A 25633-nucleotide genomic window follows, 5' to 3' on the forward strand; every position below is an offset into this window, starting at 1 on the left:
TATTTTTGCATCTCCTTAATCAATACAGCTAAAATCACGTCGTAATGCAAAACAGTAACACATTGTAATACATTTGATAGGATAAGAACCAGTTGTAACACAACATTAATCAGTTTTATTTACGTTTATTTTATTTTACAATATTGCGATAAAACTGGGTAAATTACTGTAATCTTCTATATACATATATAAAACTGAATGTCTGTTTGTATATTTTGTATACAAATCTACAGTTTTACTCCGATCTTGATGAAATTCTGTACACTTGATCTTCAAAACAAGAAGAAAATTACTGTCTACTTTAATTTTACAAAAACCAACCCCTACTATCATTTTCAACCCTGTTAAGAAAAAAAGAGTTTTTTTGAGTTGGAAATACCCTCACCTTCGCCGCTTCACCCCTATTTCATCCTCTGAGTATATCGTCACCTTCGCCGCTTGACACTCACAAAAAGCAACCCCTATTATCATTTTTAAGCTTGTTAAGCAAAAAAAAAATTTTTCGAGTTGGAAATCGCGTTTGCATGATATGTTCAGGTGTCATAGTTACATTTGGTTGTTTATAAAAGTAGCAATTTTGCAAAATGTGTTTGAATGATTGTGTTTTACCGGAAGATGTCTTAAATGAAGCAGAACAAGCTTCAAATAGCTTAATACAGGAAAAATCAAAAGGCAGGTATCTGAAATCAAACGAGACAATCAAACAATAGGAGGATCTAAATAAGGTTACAACTGAAAATAAAAGTGTTATGTTGGCGTATTTTCATGAATTGGTAAGTGATCATAGTGTTAGTTTCTTATCGTATTGATCTTTTTGTTTATATAGTCGAAGAAAAAAGTAGTCTACAGTAAAGTTTTAATTATTCTTCGTAAAAAGACAAACTTCATATTGAAATTACTGCGTTTATCAAAATAAATGAAAGTAGAAACATAATTTTAAAACATTCTGAAATTTGCGGGTAAAAGCTAGTTATTTCATATGATCATATGCAAAAAGAAATGTATTTTTATATTTCCATGTATCCAGTGTTCATTTAAATTTATCGTCAAAGTAGGCGTCGATCGTCGATTGTGAACGCACCACGGATCAGCTCACTTTTTGCGTTGTTTGTATTTTTACTCTGCAGATTGAGTGAGTGGTGCGTTCACAATCGATTCTTCAACGCCAACTTAGAGGATACATTTAAATCAACACCCGATACACTTCATTAAAACAAAATGTTTGCTACTACCTCATTATCTTTAGTATTTTAGATTTCTTACGTAGTTAGAAGCGTGTTTGGAGGAAAAAACCGGATCACATTGATTGTGGAGTGACAAATCTTACAAGACGACACTTCTGTTAAACATAATTATTGTTAATCTGTCAATAGCTTGACAAGTACAATTACATCATTGACACGTTAGTGAGTTTTTATTGTTTTGTTAAATTTTTAGAATAGATTAGACAGAAACTGATGCTGATTCTCATAATGCAAATCCAAGTTTCTTCTTTAGATATGTGGGTGGGATCACGATGAAGAAATATCTTGAAGTACTGAAGAAGAGTAATGCGTCTTTTATTATAGATGATAAGGTTTATCGATGAAGTCGAGGTCGGCAACTGGGCGAAGCACAAAAAGTCCGTCTACCTTATTCGACTATCCCACCTCCACCCGGCGGCACGGCAATTTTGCCGGAGTACATACACTATTACGGATAATACTATCAAGTAATAGTGCAGTGCTTATCAACATAATTACCGGCGTCTCGCCTCCGCATTTTGACTTTGTTGTGTATTATGTTCAATGTTAAGGAATTTCCTCACGATATGACATGAGTATAATAATATACCTTTTTGAATTTCAACCACTAATGTTTTCTCTAAGTCCAAAATTTTTAAATTTTTAAAAAGAGATTGTGGTACTATTCCTGTTGCTGAAATTATAAATGGTAAAATCGAAATTTTTTCTAAACACCAAAGATTTCTCATAGCAACGGAGAGTTCTAAATATTTATTAATTTTTGTATTATATGTCTGTGTTATATTGTGTGAATTTGGAACAGCTATATCTAAAAGATATGCTTGCTTTTGTTGTTTATTTAAAATAATAATGTCTGGTCTGTTATGCTGAATGTGAATGTCAGTTAAAACTGTGCGATCAAAATATAATTTGTAATTGTCATTTTCTAAACAACTTTCTGGTTTATAAATGTAATGTGGTTGTGTATCCTTTAATAAATTGAATTTAACTGCTAAATTCATGTGTATAATTTTTGCGAATATATCATGACGTTTTTTATATTCGCTTTGAGCCAAAACGGTGCAAGAAGAAATGATGTGTTCAATGGTTTCCCCTTCAGTTCCGCAAATCCTACATTTATCGATGATCGATTGTAAACCGCATATGTGTTTTTTATAATTTCTTGTATTTATAACACGATCTTGTATTGCAAATATAAAACCCTCAGTCTCAGGATGAATATTTGATTTTTTAAGCCATGCATGAGAAGCTTGAATATTAATTTCTGGCTGTTCTAGCTCTTTAAAATATCTCCCATGTAAAGACTTTTGTTTTATATTTGCTATAGTGTCAGGTATATTTGGCTCAACAATATCTGAAATTACATTATCACTTAAATTTAAAGGTGTGTAACCTTTATCCGCTGAAACCAAAGCATTAAAAAAAGTGTTATCACGAGCTCTATTGAGAAAATAATTTTTTAGTGAAGCAATTTGATTGTGTTGTAGAATTTCTAGATTTGAAAAACCCCTACCACCATTTTCGCGTGGTAAATTAAATCTTTCAATAGCAGATTTGGGGTGATGTTTACAAAATTTTGTAAAGAGAACTCTAGTTTGAATATTTATATTCTGTAAATTAGTTTTGGACCATTTTATAACACCAAAAGAATAGGTCAACAATGGAACAGCATATGTATTAACTGCTTTAATTAAGTTATTACCGTTTAATTTTGATTTTAAAATAGATTTAATTCTTAAATAAAATTGTTTTTCTAAATTTTCTTTTATAATTGAATGTTGAATATGATTTGATTGATTAATACCTAAATATTTATAAAATTCTCCTTTATTTAAATTTTTAATGATTTCTCCTTCTTTAGTTATATATTCTAAATTTTCGTAATGACCACGACATATTGATTGCGTTTTACACTTATCAATACCAAAACTCATGCCAATATCATTTGAGAAATTTTCAGTTATTGTTAGTAAAGATAAAATGTGATTCTTTTTAGATGCATAAATTTTTATGTCATCCATATAAAGAAGGTGATTTAATTTGGATAGTGTGGTATTATTAACTCTAATATTGAAACCATATCCAGTGCTATTTAATAGATTTGTCAAAGGATTGATGGCTAGACAAAACCATAAAGGACTTAAAGAATCTCCTTGATAAATTCCCCGTTTAATTTGAATAGGCTCGGATTTTAATTTAGTATTGTTTATTGATAAATTTAAAGTAGTTTTCCAAAATGTCATAACATGGGATAAAAAGTTAATCAAATCCAAATTAATTTTATAAATTTTAAGAATTTTAATTAACCATGAATGTGGTACTGAATCATAGGCTTTTTTGTAGTCTATGAATGCGGTACAAATATTTCTATTATTTTTTCTAGCTTGTTCCATTATTACCGTATCTATTATGAGTTGTTCTTTACAACCAAAACACTCCTTAACACAACCTTTTTGTTCTTCATTAAGTATATTTAATTTTTGACAATGGTCGTAAATTATTACTTTAATGCAAGATGTCATAATTTTATAAATTGTAGGCAGACATGTGATTGGCCTATATTTTGATGGATTTTTAGTATCGGAATCTTTTGGTTTCAGATATGTTATACCATGGGCCAAAAACTCTGGAAATGTGTTAGGTTCCCTAATAAATCCGTTAAAGTGATCAAGTAAGTATTTATGAATACAAGTAAATTTTTTTAACCAAAAGTTATGAATTTGGTCACCTCCAGGGGATTTCCAATTATGTGAACTATTAATATTTTTAACTAAAATTTCAAGGCTAATTTGAATATGATGTGGATTATTACAATCTGGTATCTCATTTTCTAAATTAGGAATCCATTCTGCCTGATTATTAAATTGAACTTCATTTGACCATATGTTTGACCAGAATTCTTTAATTTCATTTATATTTGGTAGACCATTATTATTTTGAGTTTTATTATCTGCTAAATTTTTGTAAAACAACTTCTCATTATTTCTAAATAGTTTATTTTCAAATTTCCGTTGTTTATTATTTTTATATCTTTTTAATCGTTTAGAATAAATATTCAATTTTTGTAATAAAGTATCTTTAATTTCTATTAATGTTTCATTATATTCGTTATATTTTAAACAATGTATTCTGTTTTTATTTAAAATCGATTTAATACAGTTATTTAGATTATTAGAATTTATTCCTTTTAAATATTGAGTTATTCTACCTAAATCTCGTCTGATATTGTTAATGCGTTTATTTAGTCTTCGTTCCCATTTTGGTAATTCTTTAGCTTTTATATTATTTGTCTGGTCAATTTCTTTTGAACCATTTAATCTGATAATTGTTAAAGCTCCACTATATATGATACTGTGTAATTTTCTAAAACTTGTCGTGTTATTTACAAATTTAGGTAAAATGAATTGATTTAAAATTTCAATCATTGCAAAGAATTTTTTGGAGCTTTGTTGTTTAGGTAATAGTGGTCTATTAAATGGTTCTATATGTTCAAATTCGTTCAGAGTTCTATTAAATTCATCTTCAATTTGTTCTTTAAAATTTTGATGGTAGTAAAAATTTTGATTAATAACATGTATATCATTATAACTCAAGTCTAAATTATTTATGTCGTTTTGTATCGTGTTGTTTGGTGTTGAATTACTTTGATAACAGAAAGAGTCATTATGATTTGGTAAACTTTGTAAACTTTGCGGTTCAACAGAATTTTCAACTAAATTATTAGAAACTTCATTATTGTCAGAAACTGACAATTCTAACTTTATATCATTTTTGATCTTTTCTAAAATTGCCGAAGGGATATAGTTTTTCTTCATAATGGCTCTCCTCTGGTCAGCTAAATTTTGAATAGTAACAGGAAACTGGGGGTACTTACTTTGGAATGCTTTAAATAAATCAAGCCTGTAAGTACTCACAACATCCTGTAGTTTCGTGATCCGAAAATATTCCCGTATAATGAAAATATTCATTTCCATAGTCCATTTTTTGCGTTTTCTAACTAGTGTAGCACCATTGGATTGCAGTGAAGCACTTGCAACAACATTTGGCGCGTTTTTATTAGAGAGCGAATTTATTGACATTTAGACAGTTGTCACGGCACTATTATTATTATTATTATATTACAAAGTAATCGTACAACAAAGAATATTGGACAACAGTGCAAATATTTCCTAAATAACTGGTCCGATTGGCATCAAAAAACCATTAATTCTTGATGGGATCAAATATGAGAAAAAAAAATATCAATGGATTGCGTAACATTAATTATGTATATTAATTCTGATGGGCGTGTAGAGGAGCTCGTGCCCCCAAATTGTAAATTAAGTATAATAATAGAAAATCAATTTTCAATATGTGATAAGAAATAAAATAGTTTTATGTTACGAAGTTCAAAATTAATTTCCTGTCGTTATCCGAGTTTATCAATACTTTTCTCCTACAAACAGTAGGTATGACGTTTTAGATGACGTACCTAATCATTTTGCACGTAACAAGTGGGAGAACCAACAGAAGCAACTTTTATTTCTGGCAGTGGGGATGCGGTATGGTACCGTGAGATTGAAAAAAAAATTAAAGTTGGCTGTGATCAATTTCAGTTGGCAATTCTTTAAGATTTCAATTATCAGATGTCAGTCTTAAAAGTTAGGTTAATGATTTTGAGAACGTTGAAATCTTGATTTTCATAAAGGAGTAAATTATGTGAGACCTGTCGTTTGTCTCACCTAGTGCAATGAAACAATGATATTTAAAACCCCCGCGTCTTTTTTATTCAACGGTGAGCCCTATAATGTTACTCTTCGCTTCATGTTTTCAAATGACCTTCGCAAAGTTGGGACATCAATTAAATTGCAGTTATCAGTAACTATTTGCATTAATTCGGGAATTGTGCCAGGCCTGTTTTTGAACACGTTGTTTTTCACATGGCGTACATTTTATAAAACATGATATACAGGGTGTATTTTTAAAATGTGCCAAAATTTTACCTACGAGGTTGTAGGACAACGTAGAAAACTAAAAGCAATTTAAAAAAAAATTGTAACTCAAAAAATAAATGTCATTTTATTTTTTGACAGAATTTTTTAAATATTTTTAAAATTTGAGCACGCATTTCAAAAACACCTGTATAAATTTCCCAAAACTTTTCCAACGAATCTGAAATGTTCACTTTTCTTATTTTGTTTCTAAACGCATGAGGGTTGGCCATGATTTTTTAGGCAGGTATCAAGAATAATATATTCTTCAATGAGTGTATAATGATGGCTATTATTCAATCAAATTCAATCAAAATTCCAACACGAGCCGTAAGCGAGTGGTGGAATCATCCGAGTGAATAATAGCCATTATACGAGAGTTGAAGACTATACCTTCTCGACGATACTACCAAGAAAAAACAATCTTTGAAAATTGAATTTAATTTGATTTTTAATATTTGCCAGTTAAGATTGTCCCTCGTTTAGTGGTTGCTACGCGATGTTTACAAACGCATCCGATTGGCGATCTGCCGTTGTAGAATGAAAATACGAGAGATGTGATTGGCCGTGGATTTCAGTATATTCTAACACGGGGCGTGGAATTGATATCATTCTTGCATTGAATATCCTACAAGAATGCATTCATTCTTTAATAGTCGTTCGAATCTATTATATTGCTTATTCTTTCACACTGACATTTTTACTCCCAAATAACATTTTATGCTATCATAGTTTATACAGAGTGAACACTCGAACAAAGTCATGACCAACCCTCATGCATTTAGAAAATGAATCTGTTCCACCTCTTTATTTTCTACTAGCTACTTTTCTTCACTGTTTTGCTACTTTGCCAGCTAGTCGTGCCAGCGATTTTGTTAATTTCTACGAAGATGCGATATTTAAGCATGATAAAAAATTACGTCATATAATAAATATTAATTTGATGGTTCCTTTTGACATCGTGACCTTTGCACTTTTAGAACTGCGCTATTGGCTGTAACAATGCAGTGCATTTTAAACATTCTATTTCCTACATTAAAGAACAAAGTAAGTATGCCAAATCACGTCATGACACAAAAGGATAAGAATTTTCGAAACACCTAAGTCATCAATATGTCTTGCCACCTTCTAGTTGTAGTATCGAAACAAATAGCAGGAACAGAGTCTTGCACAAGTGTCATCAAGTTTATTTTACACAGTTATGAGGATGTTGTCATAAAACTGAGTAAGTTATTGTGATTATTTCGACTTAAAATCATCGTGTCATCAAATAAAGGAAAGAAAAGAATTTTACATTTTTGTCTACATTTCATAATAATTTATTGTAAAAATTATAATAAATTAACGTGATCAATCTTTGAACACAACACAGTTACAAGTTTCGATGAAGTTATCTTTTACTTAATTAAATCGAACTCACACTAAATTTAATTTTAAATAATAGTTATTTATGTACGAGAAGGGCATAATCAGGAGATTATGGCACAAGGGAATGTTTAAAAAGCTCGAGGAACGAGGGCTTTTAAATTCCCGAGGGCCCTAATCGACAATTGTGCCCGTGGTACATACAACGTTTTATTCTATTTTATAATTTCTAAAATATTCAAACAAATATTAAGTATTCCTTAAAGGAAATCAACTAAAAGTTGTGTCCATGCAAATTTAGTTAGCTATTTTTTGATGTTGTTAGGGTTACTGTGTATATAATGTATGATTTTCTTTAATAAAATAATATTTGATATTATTGTTTGAATAATTAAACCAACCGTTGCTTGGCAGATTTTTGACAGATCTGTGCCATAATAGTATATTAAAGAACGAGTTTTTATAAGTCCCAACTGTAGAAAACGAGCTGCAGGGGAGTTTTCTAAGGGACGAGTGCGCCAATGCCCTTATAAAACGAGTTTTTTATGTTATTTTTTAGAATTTGCACCTTTGTTTTAATTTTTAAATAAAAAAATTAAATTTTCAAATTCTAGGGAATTTTGTATTAATTGGTAATTCAAGGTAACGGATGCAACTACATCTGCAACAAATGTTAAAAGCAGAGTTTGAATATTAATATTGGAAGTTTTTTTGTGTAAATGACAATAATACACTGAAATATTGATAAAAATTTTCTTAGAAATCTATTAAACCACGGGTGCTTTAATACATAGCAATAAACGACTCCAAATTGAATACAATAATAGACCTATTAGAGACGCAAATTCTAAAAAGGCCAATTTATGCCCTCATTTGGAGGCGTATAAAGACGATTATTGACTAAAATAGAATAAAAGAAAATTATTTGCTCTTATTATTACATTAAATAATCTAGAAAAGTCAACCTGAAAAAAATTTTGTAGCGTTTTTCGTAGCCATAGGTAAAGGTTGAGAATATGAATGGGACATATCATAAAGTGGCATTTTTACAAAATTCTTTTTTTCTATAGCAGATGTTAAAATGTGCTTTTATCTATTCAAATCAAGTACCATTTTAATCGCAAGCGTAGATAAAGTGCTACTTTAACGGCAAGAATATATTTTTTTTTGTTACCCTAACAACGCTCATACTAACGAGATTTTAAAACCTGACACGATTAGTATATGTTTTAATAATAAAATACAAATGCTATAGAAAAAATTAGAATATTATACACGACGATAAAATTTAATTATCTTCTCGAAGATAAAATTCAATTTTATCGTCTTGTATAATAAATAACTATTTTCTTTGCAAGATAGGATGGGTAGGTGGTGCAAGGAATCCTTCAAACAAACTCACGCAACAAGATATCACAAGTAATGGTAATGGAACATGTTGCAATCAATGCTTCCTCTAGAGAGTCGTCAAAAAAGAATTTCCCAGAGAAAAGTGAAAAGAGCCATGTTGGGGATTAAACTAAAAAACCGAATAAAATCCAAAAAATCGTCTAATGCGATATAATCCACAGAATCATTAACTTGAAGTAGAATCGCGAGATTCGGTGACTCAAGATGGACCAAGAAGATCATCGAATGGAGACCACGTCAAGATAAACGCAGCTGAGGAAGACCACATACGCATGGACTGATGATGGATGACGATGATGATGATAAAACAATAAAATCTTTAATCGGTCGAGCTTTAAGTTCATTTGGCACAAAATTGCTGTTTTTGAAATATTCCAAATTTCTTTGGGCATAAATGGAAGAACCTAAATCGGCCCAAAATACATAATGATCATCACATCGAAAATTTCTGAAGAAATGGTGTACACCAGGAAGACATTCCTTTCGGTAAGCATTTGCAGTAACAGCTGCTCCTCGAGAACGCCTGATCAAAGACTTTGACAACCCCTGTTCAGAAATAATGGTTATTTCTGAACAGACTAGAACTTTTTCTTGAATTTCTATTTCTGTATATATCGGGTGTTCATTTAAATTTATCCTCAAAGTTGAACACACCACTCGTCCGTCTGCGAGTAAAAACATAAACAATCAAAAAGTGAGGTTAGATTTAAACAACTGATCCGTCATTTGTAATCCGTGGTGCGTTCACAATCGACTCTTCAACACCTACATTGAGGAGAAATTTAAATGAAAACCCGATATTTGACATTGTCAGCAACATTTTCTCACTTTGCGCCTTTTCAAATGGTGCTTACGAAGACATTATGTTTTGTTATACCAATTTAGCTTTCAGCCTTCATAATCAAATGTTTCTGTTCTCGATTGTTAAGAATGGATGGTCTACCAGATTTTAGTTTTTCGTCTACAAGAAAGCCATCTTCGAAACGATTGCCAATTTTATAAATCCTAGAAGTTTTTCTGCCTGAAAGTGTTTTTTTTAATATAAAATTTGATTGAACAACCGAGCACAAATCTCCAGTATTATTTAACAATTAATTCAATGGATTAAAATGTTCGACTTTAAATTATGATAACCCTTTACTACATTTGACAGATTTCGAATTATGTACTTCTATTATAATTATAAGACATGCCAACTTAATCCTGCAACATATACCTAATAGTTATTCAATCATGTTGATTCAATTGTTGTTGATGTTGATTCATTGTTGTATTCAATCAATTTACGTAGGAAAAGTTGTAACAATGGAAAAATGCTTTGCGTCAATACCAATGTAATCGATGTCTCACTAAAAATAAACATAGTTTATTGTTTTCAACTGTCATAAATTCTCATTTTTCTCCTTTGTAAACTGCCTCTTAACTGCCCTAAAGCAAAATGAGCAGATAACGAACCGTTGCCCTAGACAACACATTCAACGTTACATTTCTGACAGGTCTTGAAACATTTGTCGAAACTGTCAAAAGCAAATGCGAAACCATTTTTAAAAGATTTGGAAGCTTCAGGGAGGTCCGTCGTTTTAAACAATAAAAATTTGTATGCAACTCGTTTCTGGGTAAATTGGGCTTTTCTAATTGCCCTCGAGGCCTTAAAACCCTCGCTACGCTCGTGTTTTAATCTTGTCCTTCGGGCAATTAGAAAAGCCCAATTTACGCAGAAACTCGTTGCATAAATAAATTAATTTATTTTTGATGGGTGTATAAAATATAGAAACAAAAAGTTCAAAAATAAATGTTGGTTGTATAATATGGGATTTTCATTTAAATTTATCCTCATAGATGGCGTTAAAGAGTCGATTGTGAACGCACCAGTTGTCAGTATGCACAGTAAAAACATAAACAACATGAAAAGTGATTTATAGCCCAAATGGTATAATTTGCCAACAAAAGGACCATTCACTACTAGCCGACCGTGTTGAGTCTCTTATTTAGAGCTTTTCCATAAAATTGACAATTCCCATTGTCAGCTAAATTTACAACAGCACAAGTAACAGGTCATAAACAAAAATTATTTTCAAAGTTAAAATGAATAATTGCGTTTAATTCAAAATCTAATTGTTGTTTTTTTTTCCGCTGATTTCGTAAATAATTATTATAGAAAGTGAATCTAGGTAGGTCAGTATAAAAATCAGAATTTCACTTTTTGGTTGAAATTTACATTGTATTTTTTTTTTGGCTTTGTTTGTAAGTGAAAAATTATCAAATTATAAACAATAGAATTTTTTTGCATTTTCCTTTGTTAGTATAACACAGTGTGTCAAGTAAAATCGTAATATAAAATAATAAGAGTTTGGCAATGTCTCAGTTATCAATATTTTGTGACACTCTCTTGAGTGACGAAACGAGTAGTAGCAATACAGTCGTAGCCTAGTAGCCAAAAACATTAAATTTTATTTTACATTTTTGGTGCTGGTTAGACATTTAAAGAAAAGTCTTAATTTGTTCTTATTACTTTAATTTCAATTTTTTTTCAGGGGTGAAAAATTGCCACCCAACAACACTATCGTCGCACACACATCTCAAGTTCAAGAGATTTCCACAACTCTAAAAGCTCACAAATTCGACACCAGTTACAGAACACTTTGGGGGAGCTTTAAGACTCCTCTGATATGGACTAACATTATTGGCATGTTTTGATCACATTTCCTTACTTCAACCATGAGCTAACAATCATTTGGGGTTATCCCTGTTGTGCTTTGTCGACTATCTCATTATATCATCTATAATTTTATTATTCTTAACTGGTTGGGCAGCAGGTTTTGGAGTAACTGTCCGAATGGGTGAGGAACCATAGACTACATCATAAGTTTAGCGAAACAGACGCAGATCCTCATAATAATAATAATAATAATAATCGAGGTTTATTTTTTGCACATGTGAGTTAGTTGATGATGAAGAAGCATCCGGAAGTATTGAGAAGGGGTAAACAAGTTGACTTTTGTGATCTATTTGAAGATCCATTGGTAGTGGTTTTCGAAAAGTAAGTAACGGAACATTCCAATTTTGAGTTTTTGGCACAAGTTGCACAAAATTGCGTATATTTCCAAAACCACTACTCCAATTGCCACTAAAATCAACAGATCTGAAACTTTTGCTGAAGTGAATATTTTGTACAAAATCAGCTCGAATCAGTATTTTTGTGGAAGCTATTCTGAACAAAACAATTTTACAGAGAGATGTACGCACAGCCGCCGCCGCCCTGCAGAAAGTAACTTTTACATTTCTTACTTTTATCTACTAATAAATAATCATAATCATAAAAGTGCAAAATAAAACATTTGGTCAGCCAAAATGTCTAATACAAATGCCGTATGGTAGGTATTTTAGAACGCTCCAAATAATCAAGCACTCGGCTTCGCCTCGTGCCTGAAACTTAGTTTTCGCGCTGTAAAATACCCCTACCGCACTCTAAGGCAAATAATTACTATTGCAGTAACCAATACTGGAGGTTTTTTAAAAGATAAAAATAATACAATTGGTTTGTTTTACTTTTCCTGCAAAGGTTTACTTTCATTTTTTTCTGTTATATTTCAGGTATTTCTGGGCAATGAAGTTATTGGTAGTTATTGGTTGGTGAACAGTGCGGCACATATGTTTGGAAACAAACCCCACAACAAGTAAATATCTACACTACTCATCTCCCTGCTTTAATTAAATGATTACTAAAAGTACAGTAAATATGATTTTCAATTTTAGAAAAATCCAACCTTCAGAAAATGCTTTGGTGTCAATTTTCGCAATGGGTGAAGGTTGGCATAATTACCATCATACGTTCCCATGGGATTACAAAGCTGCTGAATTGGGCAACTACACACCAAATGCTACAACATTTTTGCTGGATATGTTTGCGAAGATAGGATGGGCATATGATTTAAAAAGTCCTTCTAAGAAACTCATCCAGCAAACTATCGAAAATAATGGTGATGGAACGCATTGCAGATAGTGATAACTATTTTGTAGTAAATTGTTTGTTATCATTTTTTCTTCCATTGAGGCGACAAAAAATTGTGCTTTAAAAGTTTAGATTTCTATTTTATTAACTGTTAGACTGCACATCTATAATTATTATCAGGAAATATTGTCACTTTTAAATTTATTTTTAGCAAGCAAGACACTGTGCACCATGGCATGACCTTAGTGATTAAGATTATTTTCCGTTGACCGCTTGTTAATTTCAATATTAATGAATTCTTTTGTCTAAATTATAGAGTATTAATGGACCTCATTAATACACTATTTTTCATTAATCAACGATTTTTGCGATTTTGACGTTTTGATTAAATTTTGATGTATAAACAACCTCGAACATGCATTGTTTGCACTTACCAACACTGCAGGAGGGTTTTCTATATTTTATAGCTCCATAACTGCACAATTACAAATTCACTTTTTCAAAAACCGAAATTTTTGGTTATAATTCGCATGTCATATTTTTCAAAGGGAACTAGGTTTCCGTAGCAACCGTGATTTTTACGTGAAATTGAATATGAATGGAGTTGACGTCTTCTGACACTCTTTGTGGAAAAGTGAATAGAAAGTGTTGAAAAATTTAAAAATGGCCTACCCTGAGGACAAAAAAAGAATGAAGGTATTTATAAGCTCTCATCTTTACGGAAAAAGATGAAATTGGTTTTGATTTGGCTTTAATTTCAAAATTTGTCACCAAAAAAAAAAGTTTGCGGTCGACGAAAAAATTTTGTAATCAACTCTTTTGTTAATGGGCGATTAATAATCTCAACCATTAAAGCCACTCACTCGCTACACTCGTTCGTGCTTTAAACAGTTTCGATTATTAATCGCCTTCATTAACAAACTAGTTTACTAAATAACTATTAAATATTAAATTAATACTTGTTTAACTAATATTTATTTGGCCTATTATCATCGATATTTTATTTTTGATAAAATATTGTATTATACAGGGTATTTCATTAATGTCATCGGAAACCGACTTATCGCGGAATCAGCCCATTCAAAATCAAAGAAATTTCTTTTTGAGAGGATTTCCCTTGCCATTCAACGTGGAAACGCAGCAAGCATGGGGGGCACTTTTCCAGATTCCGCATTGTTATCGGAAATTTTTGCATTTGCATTTGCAAATCAAAAATGTTATGTACCTAATTAACAATTTTTATTTTTTGTATTTCACGAACGATAATGATCTTGACGGAATTGAAAAAAGTTAATGTAGATTTTTTTTAATTTAAAAAATATAAAACATAGTTTCGTAAATTTTGACATAAACGTCACTCACTTGGTTAAATGAAATTGTGAAAAAACGAAGAGTTTTTGGGAAATTTCGTAAATGTCAGTTGTGACAATAGTAGTTTATTTAATGAGTTCGTGTGTAAATTGGGCCTTTTTTCTCTCAAGTGGGCCATTTCTAAACGCGAGTGAAACGAGCGTTTTAAAGTCCACGAGTGCCAAAAAAGGCCCAATGATGGACTCATAATTTCTTTTTAAATCAATACGATATTTAAATATCCACGTTAACTTTGGAAAGGTATTGTTGGCCTTGAAATGTTCCTTCACGTGTAATGTCTCGTCATAATTGATATATGATTATGAAAATTATAATTGTTCTAGAAGGAAATGCAAAGAATTTATTTATGGTTGAAATTATTCTATCAATTCTGCTTGGCTCATTATCACTCGTGAAATATTCATAACGGCTGTTCAAATGAAAAGTTCATCAAGTTGGCAATGATGAAAGAAGCCGAGCGAAAACTGGATGATGCCTTCTTTAACAGGTGTCAGTTGTGTTGCTGCAACTTGGTCAAATTAAGAGGTTTTGTATTCAATGTTACGAAACATGTAGCCAGAGACATGCCCTGCTCCAGTTATAAACCTTTTTGATGACCTGGCACTCACACTACATAAATAAAATAAATTTAGTCAAAAGTATTACTTCTTAACGTGGTCCTAACCTCACTTTTGTCATTGATCTTTACAATGTTGTGAAAAATTCAAAGGCTATTTGATAAACTCCAAAGAAGTCTGTTCCAAGTAACAGAACAGTTTCTCTAATAACAACGTCGTCATAAGAATAGTGTGCTGCTTCGGCGGGACATTTTTCAGAAATTAAAAATAAATAAAATAATGTAACTATAAGTCATGCCAACATAATTCTGAAACGTGTTAACGATAATATATAGTCCATTTTTTACCCTTTTGCGATGACGTCATTATCTAGTAATTTTACGTATGTTTGAGCTAGGATCAGAAACAAATTTGAATTGATCATAAATAACTATAAATGTGTCAAATTTGTTGACAATTGCTTCGAAAGGTTATGTTTGTAATCAGTGTAATAAGTGAAAGAAATTAAAAATTGTCAAATTGACAGGAGCATAAAATAACCTCAAAGTGACCATCAATAAATAAACGTGCCTTTTTTTTTGTTTTTTTCTGTTTCTGTCGTTTCAATAAAGAGAAAGCGAGGAAGGAAATCGTGACGTCACCTCAAAAGGGTAAAAATTGGACTATACCGTATTTGGCAAGCAATTGTTTAGTAATTTAGATAGAACCATCTGCAACTGCAGAAATATTACTTTATGGCAATATCTGTGAAATCAATTTCTCATTTAAAATAAAGATAATTTCATTTATTGATGGAAAAGAAAGGAATCAGGCAATTAAAACATATTTATGACTTATAGTTTATTACTTTCTGTTGAGTCGTAGTTTTTTCAAAATCTATGAACAAAATATGGAGAGTTGGGTTTAGTTCGTAGCTTTATTTCTGTAACATCTTCAGTGTAAAAATCTGAACTGTAATTGATCAGCCCTTCCTAAATCCTCCTAAAAAAAGGCTTAATCTGTTTTTAACAATTCTTCTTATGTGCAAAAAAAGAAGCTTCATTAGTTTTTTCGATTTTCTCGAACATGAAAGAGGCAATCAATGTATAATTTTTTCAGCTGAAAGAAGCGCCTTGACGAGAAGAATTCAATGGTACAAGATTCATCACAATATGTTGCTTAATAGGGGAGCAATAGCCCTTTCCTCCTACGTATCTTAATATTCCTTCTGGGATACCATTCTTTCCTGTACCCGTATTAATTTTTTTTCTTAAGTTCTTCTATCTCTTGCTCTGTTGGTTCCTGCACTCCTTCTTCTTCGTTATTATCTTGGTCCTCCAAATCCTCCACTAGTCCTTCATGGCTACCGGTATTTAAGACTCTTTAGCTTCCCTTCGACTTTTCCTATCATTCCTCGTTCTCCTTTCTCAGATAAGATAACCAAGACAGTCTAAATTTCTGCAGTGCATTTAACAATAAGAACAAATAGATTTTTGCTAAAAGTAGGTACAATATTCTTCTAAATCTGGGCCTTTCGTCTAAGGATTGTATTCCCTCTCCTACTGTTTTAAGTTTTGTTCATCCTTCAATCTAATCAGTAGTAACTGTAGTCGTTACAATTGATTACATTGCTATCATGATAGCATTATGGTTTTTATTTCCTGCAAGATGACTTTGGAGAATTCCCTAAACCCTGTATTCTGTGTTATCTTCTGAACCAATATAAAACATAATCCGTTGAGATATCAAGAAACTTCATAAAACCCAATAGTAAGACTAACTCCTCCACCCAACAAGTGTCGTCTCATTAATTACGTTCTTAAGGATGTTTGACTTGGTGGTGCTTTGTAACACAAGCAAGAGATTGAGACCTAGCAGCAGAAATCGAAAGCAGATCCCATTAAGTGTGTACCGGAATAATAATTTGTGGCTTCGGAAGTGGTGCAATAAATTAGATTTTGATAACCGGTGAAAGAGACACAGTTCCTGGTATATGTAACTGGGTGGTTGCAGATTTGGACAACTTGGGCCATGAAATTAGCGTCATCAACGTATTGCAGATACCATGGTATGTACCTGAGCACCGAATACCTTTGCCGTTGATCGGACGCATCCTTTAGGATGACCGGTGGTGTCAACCAAATGTGCAGATCATACATTTGCGGGTCAAAAGGTTCTGCAGAGACTAAGGGAGAGCTGTGCATCCTGAACTGTCATCTGAGGCCTCTAGAACATGTAACGCAACACCGAAATGTAGCTCTCTGAAGACGTTGCCCGCGGTTTGAATTCGCGTCAACTTTCTTGTTAAAGGGGAAGATCCCTTGGTGAGTGACCTTTTGGGCAAAAGCTGCTACCCGAGTCTGGACCTGTACTGACGAGAAGGCTTTTGAGCAAAAACGTACTTTTCCATAATTATAATTATAAAAAGGAGGTACGGCATCGCGGCAGGATTTATTTATCATTAAGCATTTCGATTCAGTTATTCTCCCCAATGAGCGCGATGTTCTTTAAACTGCATAATAAGTAATAACAGTAAACTCTTGGCATTTTGAAAGAATCCAGTAGTTATAGGTTGTAACGCTCAAATAGATTATTATTAATGTTATGGTCTCTGCTTTTGTTTAAATTACAGCCAACCGCAAACGGTATTTTACTTCTTGTTAGAATTTCGATTAAATAAAAAATCAGCATGGAGAACCATACATGACTTCCATGTTGCAAAATCATTTTTACCAGTAGAAGTTTTAATGGAATTTGCCACAACCCCCTTATAGGGGCACAAAAAATATTTGACTTAATAATAAGGGCGATATTTTTAAACAATGCAATTTGTTTGTTACCGGCTTGTGTTTATTTATTAATAATAATCAAGTGAACACGATTATTACCTGTTAGGAAGTTATCCAGTTAATCATTCAAACGTGACCCATTACCTCTACCTGAGTATTATTAAGTTATTATTATTAAGAACGCACAATAAAAATAAGTTATCGTTTCATGGTTGTAACAAGACATAATTTTGAAGTTTCCCTTTTCGTAAAACGAAACCACTAATAGATCTCATCAAATAAAATCACTTGCTTAAGTAACAAGACTTGATTGAAAACTTTACAAAGTCAGATTCTGTCACATAATAATACATAATTATATGATTATATAAGTTTAATAAGAAGGGTATTGGCTCACGACGAGCGAAGCGAGGAGTACTCCAAACAAACAACTGCGACAATATCTCTTATTAAACGCATGTAAAATGCTAATTTTTATATTTTGTACTTTTTGAGCTGTTTTTAAATCAAAAGTAAGAATTTTAAAATTCTGGGGAATTTTATGATTGTTCTGCAGACGAGTCTGGCAGTACCAACATGATAACCGTAAATTGTACTATCACTATTATAGAAGTACTTTCAGCTGTTGTGATACTGTTTTTGGTTTCACAATGGAGCTATTGTGAACGCAAAATATAAAAAGTTTATTTTTAATGATAAAACCTAATTTAAAATCACTTGCTCCAAATTTTCTTTTGGTTCTTTCATCTTATTATCGGTGCAATTCAATGACGAACATTGTCAAGGTTGACTCGAGTGAAAATTTTTTTGATCACACGATAACAGTAATATTCCGTACTATTCCGGCCACGGAATCTTGGCCAACATTTTTTAGACATTTCTAAAAAAAAATGATGTAAACCAATCCTTAGTGTCATTTAAGTGACAATAATTATTAAAAGTCACTTTGAAGTTTTTCGTGTGACATCAAAAAAGCAGGGAAATGGCATTATCGAGTCAAAAGTTGGGTTATATTCAATAAAGGCTAGTTCACACATATTTGTCAGTTAAATGTCAGTTGTGGCCAAGATTCCGTGTCTGCTTTTGTACATTCATATCTGGAAACCAGTCTAGAACATTTATCAGTAAATTTAGATACATATTAGCACGACCTGCTGTATTATAACCGGCCTGTTCAAAAGTGTAATTTGAGTGATCCCCGCAGAGCGCTAGTGTACGGGCGCTTTTTGGGGATATTATTCATCTTAAGTTTTTGTCACTTTAGAAAGAAAATATGAACTTACTGTGCCCAATCTTAACTCTAAAATCATGTCTAAACCTATTTTTCCGCATTTTAATAATTCAGAAGCGCCCGTACTGTGGCGTCCTCATCGGCGAAAATTGGCTCTTTCTCGGAAACATTTTCGCAATGCTTTTTTAATGAAATGAACAGGCCGGTTATTATACAGCAGGTCGTGCATATTAGAAACATTAGCATTTATATAGTATCGAACATGCTTGTCATTTCTTTACACAATATGTGGCCACACTATAAATGTAATAAAAATGTACAAGTAGTAGATATAAGACTATCTTTTAAATGAAGAATGATTTAATAATAACGATTTAGAAAGAAATCTTTTGTTTGTCTTACTTTTTTACTGAGAATTTTCATTACGTATAATTTTAACAATACAAAAATAATGTAAATTAATATAAGAAATAAGATTAAGACCAATGTTTACACTAGAATGCTGAACGTTTTGTAGAGGCGACGGGTTTTAAAGAGGATCAGAGATTAGATCATTAAAATCAAGAGTATTTTATTTAAAATGATAATAATTGATAACTTTATTTGTAAATATCACTTATCTTCCACTTTGAATAATAAATACCTAAATATTGTTTCTAATTATTTCCGTAATAACAAAAACGACATTATTAACAAAGAACATAGAACATGCAGTTTGCAAACGAATAATAATTATGCAGTACATATTTTCATATAATTTAAATGATGTTTAAGGAACTATTTATTATTTTATATTTTGAAAAAAAATGCCATTTATTTTCAAGTGGTAAAATCGCGCCTTTGTGTATCTCTGTAACAACGGTTGTAGTGACTTTTTTTGTAACCGGACTTGAAAAACACTTCAAATCCTAGGAGTTGAAATGTCCACGTGAAATGTAAGGTCATTTGAAGCATTTCTCACGATTTATTTCTCAATAATTACACGAAATATTTAATAACTAAATTATCGAAGGTAAAATAAAAAGACCAATTTTTTTTATTATATACATACATATACAGGGTGTCTCAAAAATGGCGCCCAATCTCTTAAGTGGTTAAGATATTTGAAGAGTAGAGTTCAATTTCGTTGTCAATTCTTTTTTCCTAGTTTCCAAGTTATACAGAGTTTAAAGTAAGCAAATGTGGCAACATCGCTTAGTATGCACAATCAACTAAACCAATTCTCCTTTGAGGTCAGTGTTGCAGCTGTTATTTTAGCGTATTTTGGTAGGTCATTACTCTAAAAAGGAGGACTTCAGTGTTGTTCGACTACTCAAAGAGGTCTTGGAAAAATTAAAACAGTAAAGAAATTTATAATTCACCTGTAAAATTTATTAATAAAGGAGGTACATCTCTTTAAAATCAGCATATTTAAGAGCACGTTGTACAAAATCTATTGTTTCGATTAAACTTTTGTATTGAGATTTACCTTACCAGACCTCTATTCTTTAAGACCCTTAGGAGATTGGGCGCCATTTTTGAGACACCTGTATGTACTCGTAATATCATAAGTGGTGAAATTTTGTCAAAAAAATTTTCAAATTGTACGAGAGTTTGTTGGATAGCAATTTATCGAGTGGCATTGTTATTAAAATCACGAGTCGCTGACGAGTGGTTTTTGATCAATGTCACGAGATAAACCGACAACAAACTCGAGTAGGTACGTAAATCAATCGTAAAATTTTGCCAGACAAAATTTTACCACGAATGGTATTCGGAGAACTATTTCATGAATAAAGCTATTTTCAAATTAAATGAAATAACTGTCAAAATATTTAAAATGACAGAAGTTTTTTAAACCGTTGCCATAGATGTAAAATTTTATCACTTGATAAAATTTTGGTTTAATTAATTTTACCGAATGAAATTTTGTACTAATTGTTGAATGACGAGATGCTATTGGTCGAAATGTAAATGAATGAAATAGTCGAATACATTTTTCAATTTTACGAAAACTTTTTGCTTTGACAATTTTCCGAGTTGAATTTGGACATTTTTATTCTGGTTAGGCTTGAGGGTTTAACCTTTGAATAAAATTTCAGAATACAAACATTAACTTCAGGTAATTATTAATTTTTTTATTACTCATTTAAAACAAGCTTGAGCGTGCTTAAATCGAACTTTAAAAAACGCTCTTGTCCATGGCAACATCGCGCGTTTTCCATGGAAACATCACCAAACCCGAGAGGACCGGAGAAACGTGAAGTCTAAATGTTAACTCATTTAACATTAAAAAAAAAATATCGTAAAGTATTCGTGGATAACTGGTCTTTAAAACACGTGCTCTATTTCGAACACTCCGGCTGCGCCGTCCTGCTCGAAAAATCGCGCGTGTTTTAAAGACCAATATCCACTTATACTTTAATAAACTATACAGAGCGCCCAGAAATGTGGTAGCAACTTTTACACAAAGTGTCACAAGATGGCACTTTCGAAAAGCCAAATTTGTTTAATCTTGCAACATTCAATTTTTGAATTTTTTCAAAAGAATTTGTTAAGGAGGTTTTCCGAACAATTTTTACCCCCGATTTGTGCACTAAAATTTGTCGAGATGTTGCTCGAAGGGTTCAGTTATGCATTGAACATAATAGTGGTCAATTTTTACATTTACAATAAAATTTAAATTTGAATGTTTTACGTTTGACAATTCTTGACATTTATTTATCTCAATTGAGATAGCGGCGTTGCCATACATAAAAAAGGTCTCTGTAAAAAAGTGTCATCTTGCGGGACCAATCGAAAAACTTGCTACCACATTTCTGGGCGCTCTGTATAATACAGTTATTAAAAACACAATTATTAAAAACAATTTGAAAATCTGATAGGAGTAGCATGCAATTTTAATCACTTTTGACAGATGACAGAGTAGTAGGACGGTTTTATCGCGATAAACATTTTTGATTGGATGAAAGCAAGCGCTCTGATTGGTTGAACCACGACCTTCTAAATAGTCGAGACGCTTGGCTCTCTCCGGCCTGTTCATTTGAGCAAAATACCATTATGCACTTGTAAGCCGTTTGGCGCTAGTAAACGGGGGATTTGAATTCGGAACCACGCGGTTTGAAACTTGGCTTTCTGTCATTGTGTTGTCACTTTGTCGGATAAAGTATTTTAATCGAAATTTTCGGTTAGTTAAGCATATTAATTGCATAGATAATAATCGTTCCTAACATATACATATTCTTAAATACAACGAAATTTATGGAGATGTGAGTATTAATTTAATTATTTCACGGAATTCAGTACTTGCTATAATACCCACAACAGTGGAAGTAGACGAAGGAAAAGAAAATGAAGATTTAAGCAGACAAAGGAGTGTTTGCGGTGACAGAGAATGTTTCAGTCGGGATCGGTACATTAGCAGCACTATTGGAAAGGCTTGCCTACAACATTATGTTAGTGACGAATATTTTTAAAATACATTTTAAATTATTGCAAGTCTACTATGGATTAAAAGATTTTTGAAATCCCTACCTGGGCAAATATTTAAACTTTCTGAAGCCAATTCATTGAATGTTTTTGCCTTTTTATAATCCTTATACGTCTCCAAATAGCACCTTTTTGACATTTAACGTTTCGCGCCAATTTCGGCTCCTGCAAAGTAGCGCCAAACGGCGAACGCCGAAAACTGGCAAATGAACAGGCCGGAGAGAGCCAAGAGTCTCGACTATTTAGAAGGTCGTGGGTTGAACACACACGTTTGATGTACGTGGGAATTTATCCTTATTAAAAAAAGCCTCGAAAAAAGCGAGATAACGAAAATATACCTAATATTTAACCGGCGCCACTATGATGTAACACGAGTCGCCCATGTGCACGGATGACAAAAATGTCAAAATCAAAAATAGCAAGATGGCCGTTCAGCGTTAAAAAGTAAACTTCAGACTTTAGTAGACATTACTAATATTATTGAACCTTCAAGTATTTACTAATAGTCCAAAAAAAAAAACACTAGGAATTACTAGTGCCTTAAAATTTGAAAATTGTAAGTTTGAAAATTGTCATTTTACTGTAATTGCAACAAAAGAAAATAAATGCGTTTATGTTCGATTTTTTTTGTGATCCGTTTGAAGATAAAATAGTACGTATCATTCAGGCTGGAAAGTCTTTTTGTGTTTCGCCAAGTTGCCTCCTCGACTTCGTCTCGGACTCACTTCCACTCTTATTATAATCTACTAGTTTCGTTAAGTTTCTTTGGACTAATTTGTTGACAGACAGGTTCCTAATGCTTCATGTAAATCAATGCATAATAAATATAAGCATCATTGTACGCAAATGGAGGTCCAACTGCACGAAATGAAATACTGTCGTGTATATAAATTGACCGCAAAATTATTCCAATCGAATTATGTATTCGAATTAGCAAACGAATTTTTATTTGTAATTGTCTAAATAAAACAATTACAAATTAATTACAACTCGCTTTATAACTACCTCTATTATTTAGTACACGAATTGAAAAACAGGGTGATTTTAATTTTAACAGAAGTTATCACCTGACAAGTTCAAGGATTATTATCTGGTTAACCATGTTATAATCAAATCAAAAAATTGAATCTTGGCACGTATCTTCTGACTGAGTCAAAGTGCAACAACAAACAGGCGATGCCGATTTTATAATTGCTCCTTTAATAAATTTATCACACTTCAAGAGGAGTTTTATAGTAGTTTATTTGACGAGTTTGTGTGTAAATTGGGCCTTTTTTGGCACGTGTGGGCCATTTTAAAACGCTCGTTAACGAGCGTTTTAAAGGCCCACGAGTACCAAAAAAGGTCCAATTTACACACGAACGAGTTGAATACAACGTTTTTTGGTTCGACGAGCCCCTTAAAAGGTCCATATCGTTTAAAATCTTTAAAATTAGCTTGACGTTTTGTTTTGACAAGTTGTGACATTTATCAAAATCCGTTCACATAGGAGAAAATTCTCAAATTCTGACAGTGTCGAACCAAAAAATATTTTTTTTTATTAGAAAAAACCCGTAGCCGTATTTTGATGTTGAAGATAGATTAGCAAAAATATTTACGTAAACATTCAAAGTTCAAGAGGTCCCCTATTGTCTGATAATATTTTACGTTCGAGATAGAAGCGTTTTATACTAGGAAAATATAAATAAACTTAATCCAGGTAAGGTACTTGCGTGTTTATTGTAAGATTTAACATAAAGACAATCGTACACATGTTAAGTGAGGTTAATGTATAACACACAAAATAGATACATTTAATGAGTAATGAGAAATCATTACACTAAGTTGATATTATATTTAGTAATTAGATCCATGTAAAACAATTTTTAAATAAATATTTCCTTAATGAAAATCTAGTCATTTTACCTTTGAAATGTATAAGCCTGCAACAAGTGTCTTGTAATTTTAAATTTTTTTAGTATAGATGTGTTTTCACTTTTAATACATATCATTTAATAGCTTATAAGTAATATCGGGTGTTCATTTAAGTTTATCCTCAAAGTAGGCGTTGAAGGGTCGATTGTGAACGCACCACGTCCGTATGCAGGGTAAACACGAACAACGTAAAAGTGAAGTTAGATTTAAACAGCTGATTCGTGATCTGTAATCCGTGGTACGTTCACAATCGACTCTTCAACGCCAACCCGATAAATTAGAAAATTAAACATTGGTTAAAAAGAAGGAAGGAATTCTATTTCAATCTTCTACTGAATAATAATAAACGACATTTTTCTAAAAATAAATTCAAACAATTGTTGGTTTATATAAATATGAAAACTCATTTCTCCTTGAATTGTGTGAATTTCTTTTGAATAGTAAGTGGAGTGCTTTATACTCCAATGAAGAAAAATACACACTCCTCTGCACAATAGCTATTTATGCAACACGTGTAAATAAAACACATTTTTATACGTGTTGTTTATTTTCAAAAAAACCTTCTTTTTCGTGGTTATTAGTGCGGTCTTGGGTATAAAATGTCTATGATGCTCAAAATGTCAAAATTAATTCGCTGTAATAGACAGTATAAGAAATTTTTGAAATAGTACAATAGTACAATAGTAAGGAAATTATTGGATACCCCAAGGTGCGGTATTAAGACCAATTCTGTTTGATACGAAACCGACAAAACCGAGTAAACTGACTATTTGACAGTTAAATTTAACTAAAGTATTATATTTGCCCGAAAAAATATCATTCATTTCTGATGCTTATTTGGTGCATAATAAGAAAATGAACGTTCATATAATCGATGGCAACAGCGTGATGAAGAAATGTCTAATACAACAGCCAAAGTGATGTCTAATGTCTAATACGCCCCGGATATCGCAGATGATAATCGCAATAATTGTCCTGTCACCATAAATTATATAAATAAGTAATTGTATTGCAAATATGTAGTAAATTTCTCGTTTTGTTGGCAGTTGGCAAGCTGATAAAAAATACTATAAAAAAACTGTTAATATATACATACTCCTATGTATTAATAAATGTACCTATGTATTTGAATAAGAAATTGTAATTTTTACAATGATGGCTTTTGCTTTGTAATTCGTGCGGTTGCCTAAAACAATTAATGTGCACCTCGGCCAAAAAGTGCCTTTTGTTCTCACATGTTTTCAAGTCTCGGCTCCGCCTCGACTAGAAAACCCAGACTCGTACGAAAAAGATACACTTTTTGAAACCCATGTGACAATAATTTAAAAACTAAATTGCAGACGTTCCTTGACAACCGTGAAAATTAATGTAGACAAATTTGTT

The 25633-nt window shown here is 32.0% G+C and overlaps 1 protein-coding gene and 1 pseudogene across 2 annotated transcripts in view; one reads left to right on the forward strand and one right to left on the reverse strand.

Moving 5' to 3' along the window:
* The window catches only part of LOC138136359 (probable glutamate receptor), a 54419-nt gene that overhangs the window by 16054 nt on the left and 12732 nt on the right, over positions 1-25633 (reverse strand). The gene's annotated exons all lie outside the window — the stretch shown is intronic.
* On the forward strand, positions 11818-13968 carry LOC138137093 (acyl-CoA Delta-9 desaturase-like; annotated as a pseudogene).

This window comes from Tenebrio molitor, chromosome 8 (genome assembly GCF_963966145.1).
Source record: "Tenebrio molitor chromosome 8, icTenMoli1.1, whole genome shotgun sequence".
Taxonomy (NCBI): domain Eukaryota; kingdom Metazoa; phylum Arthropoda; class Insecta; order Coleoptera; family Tenebrionidae; genus Tenebrio; species Tenebrio molitor.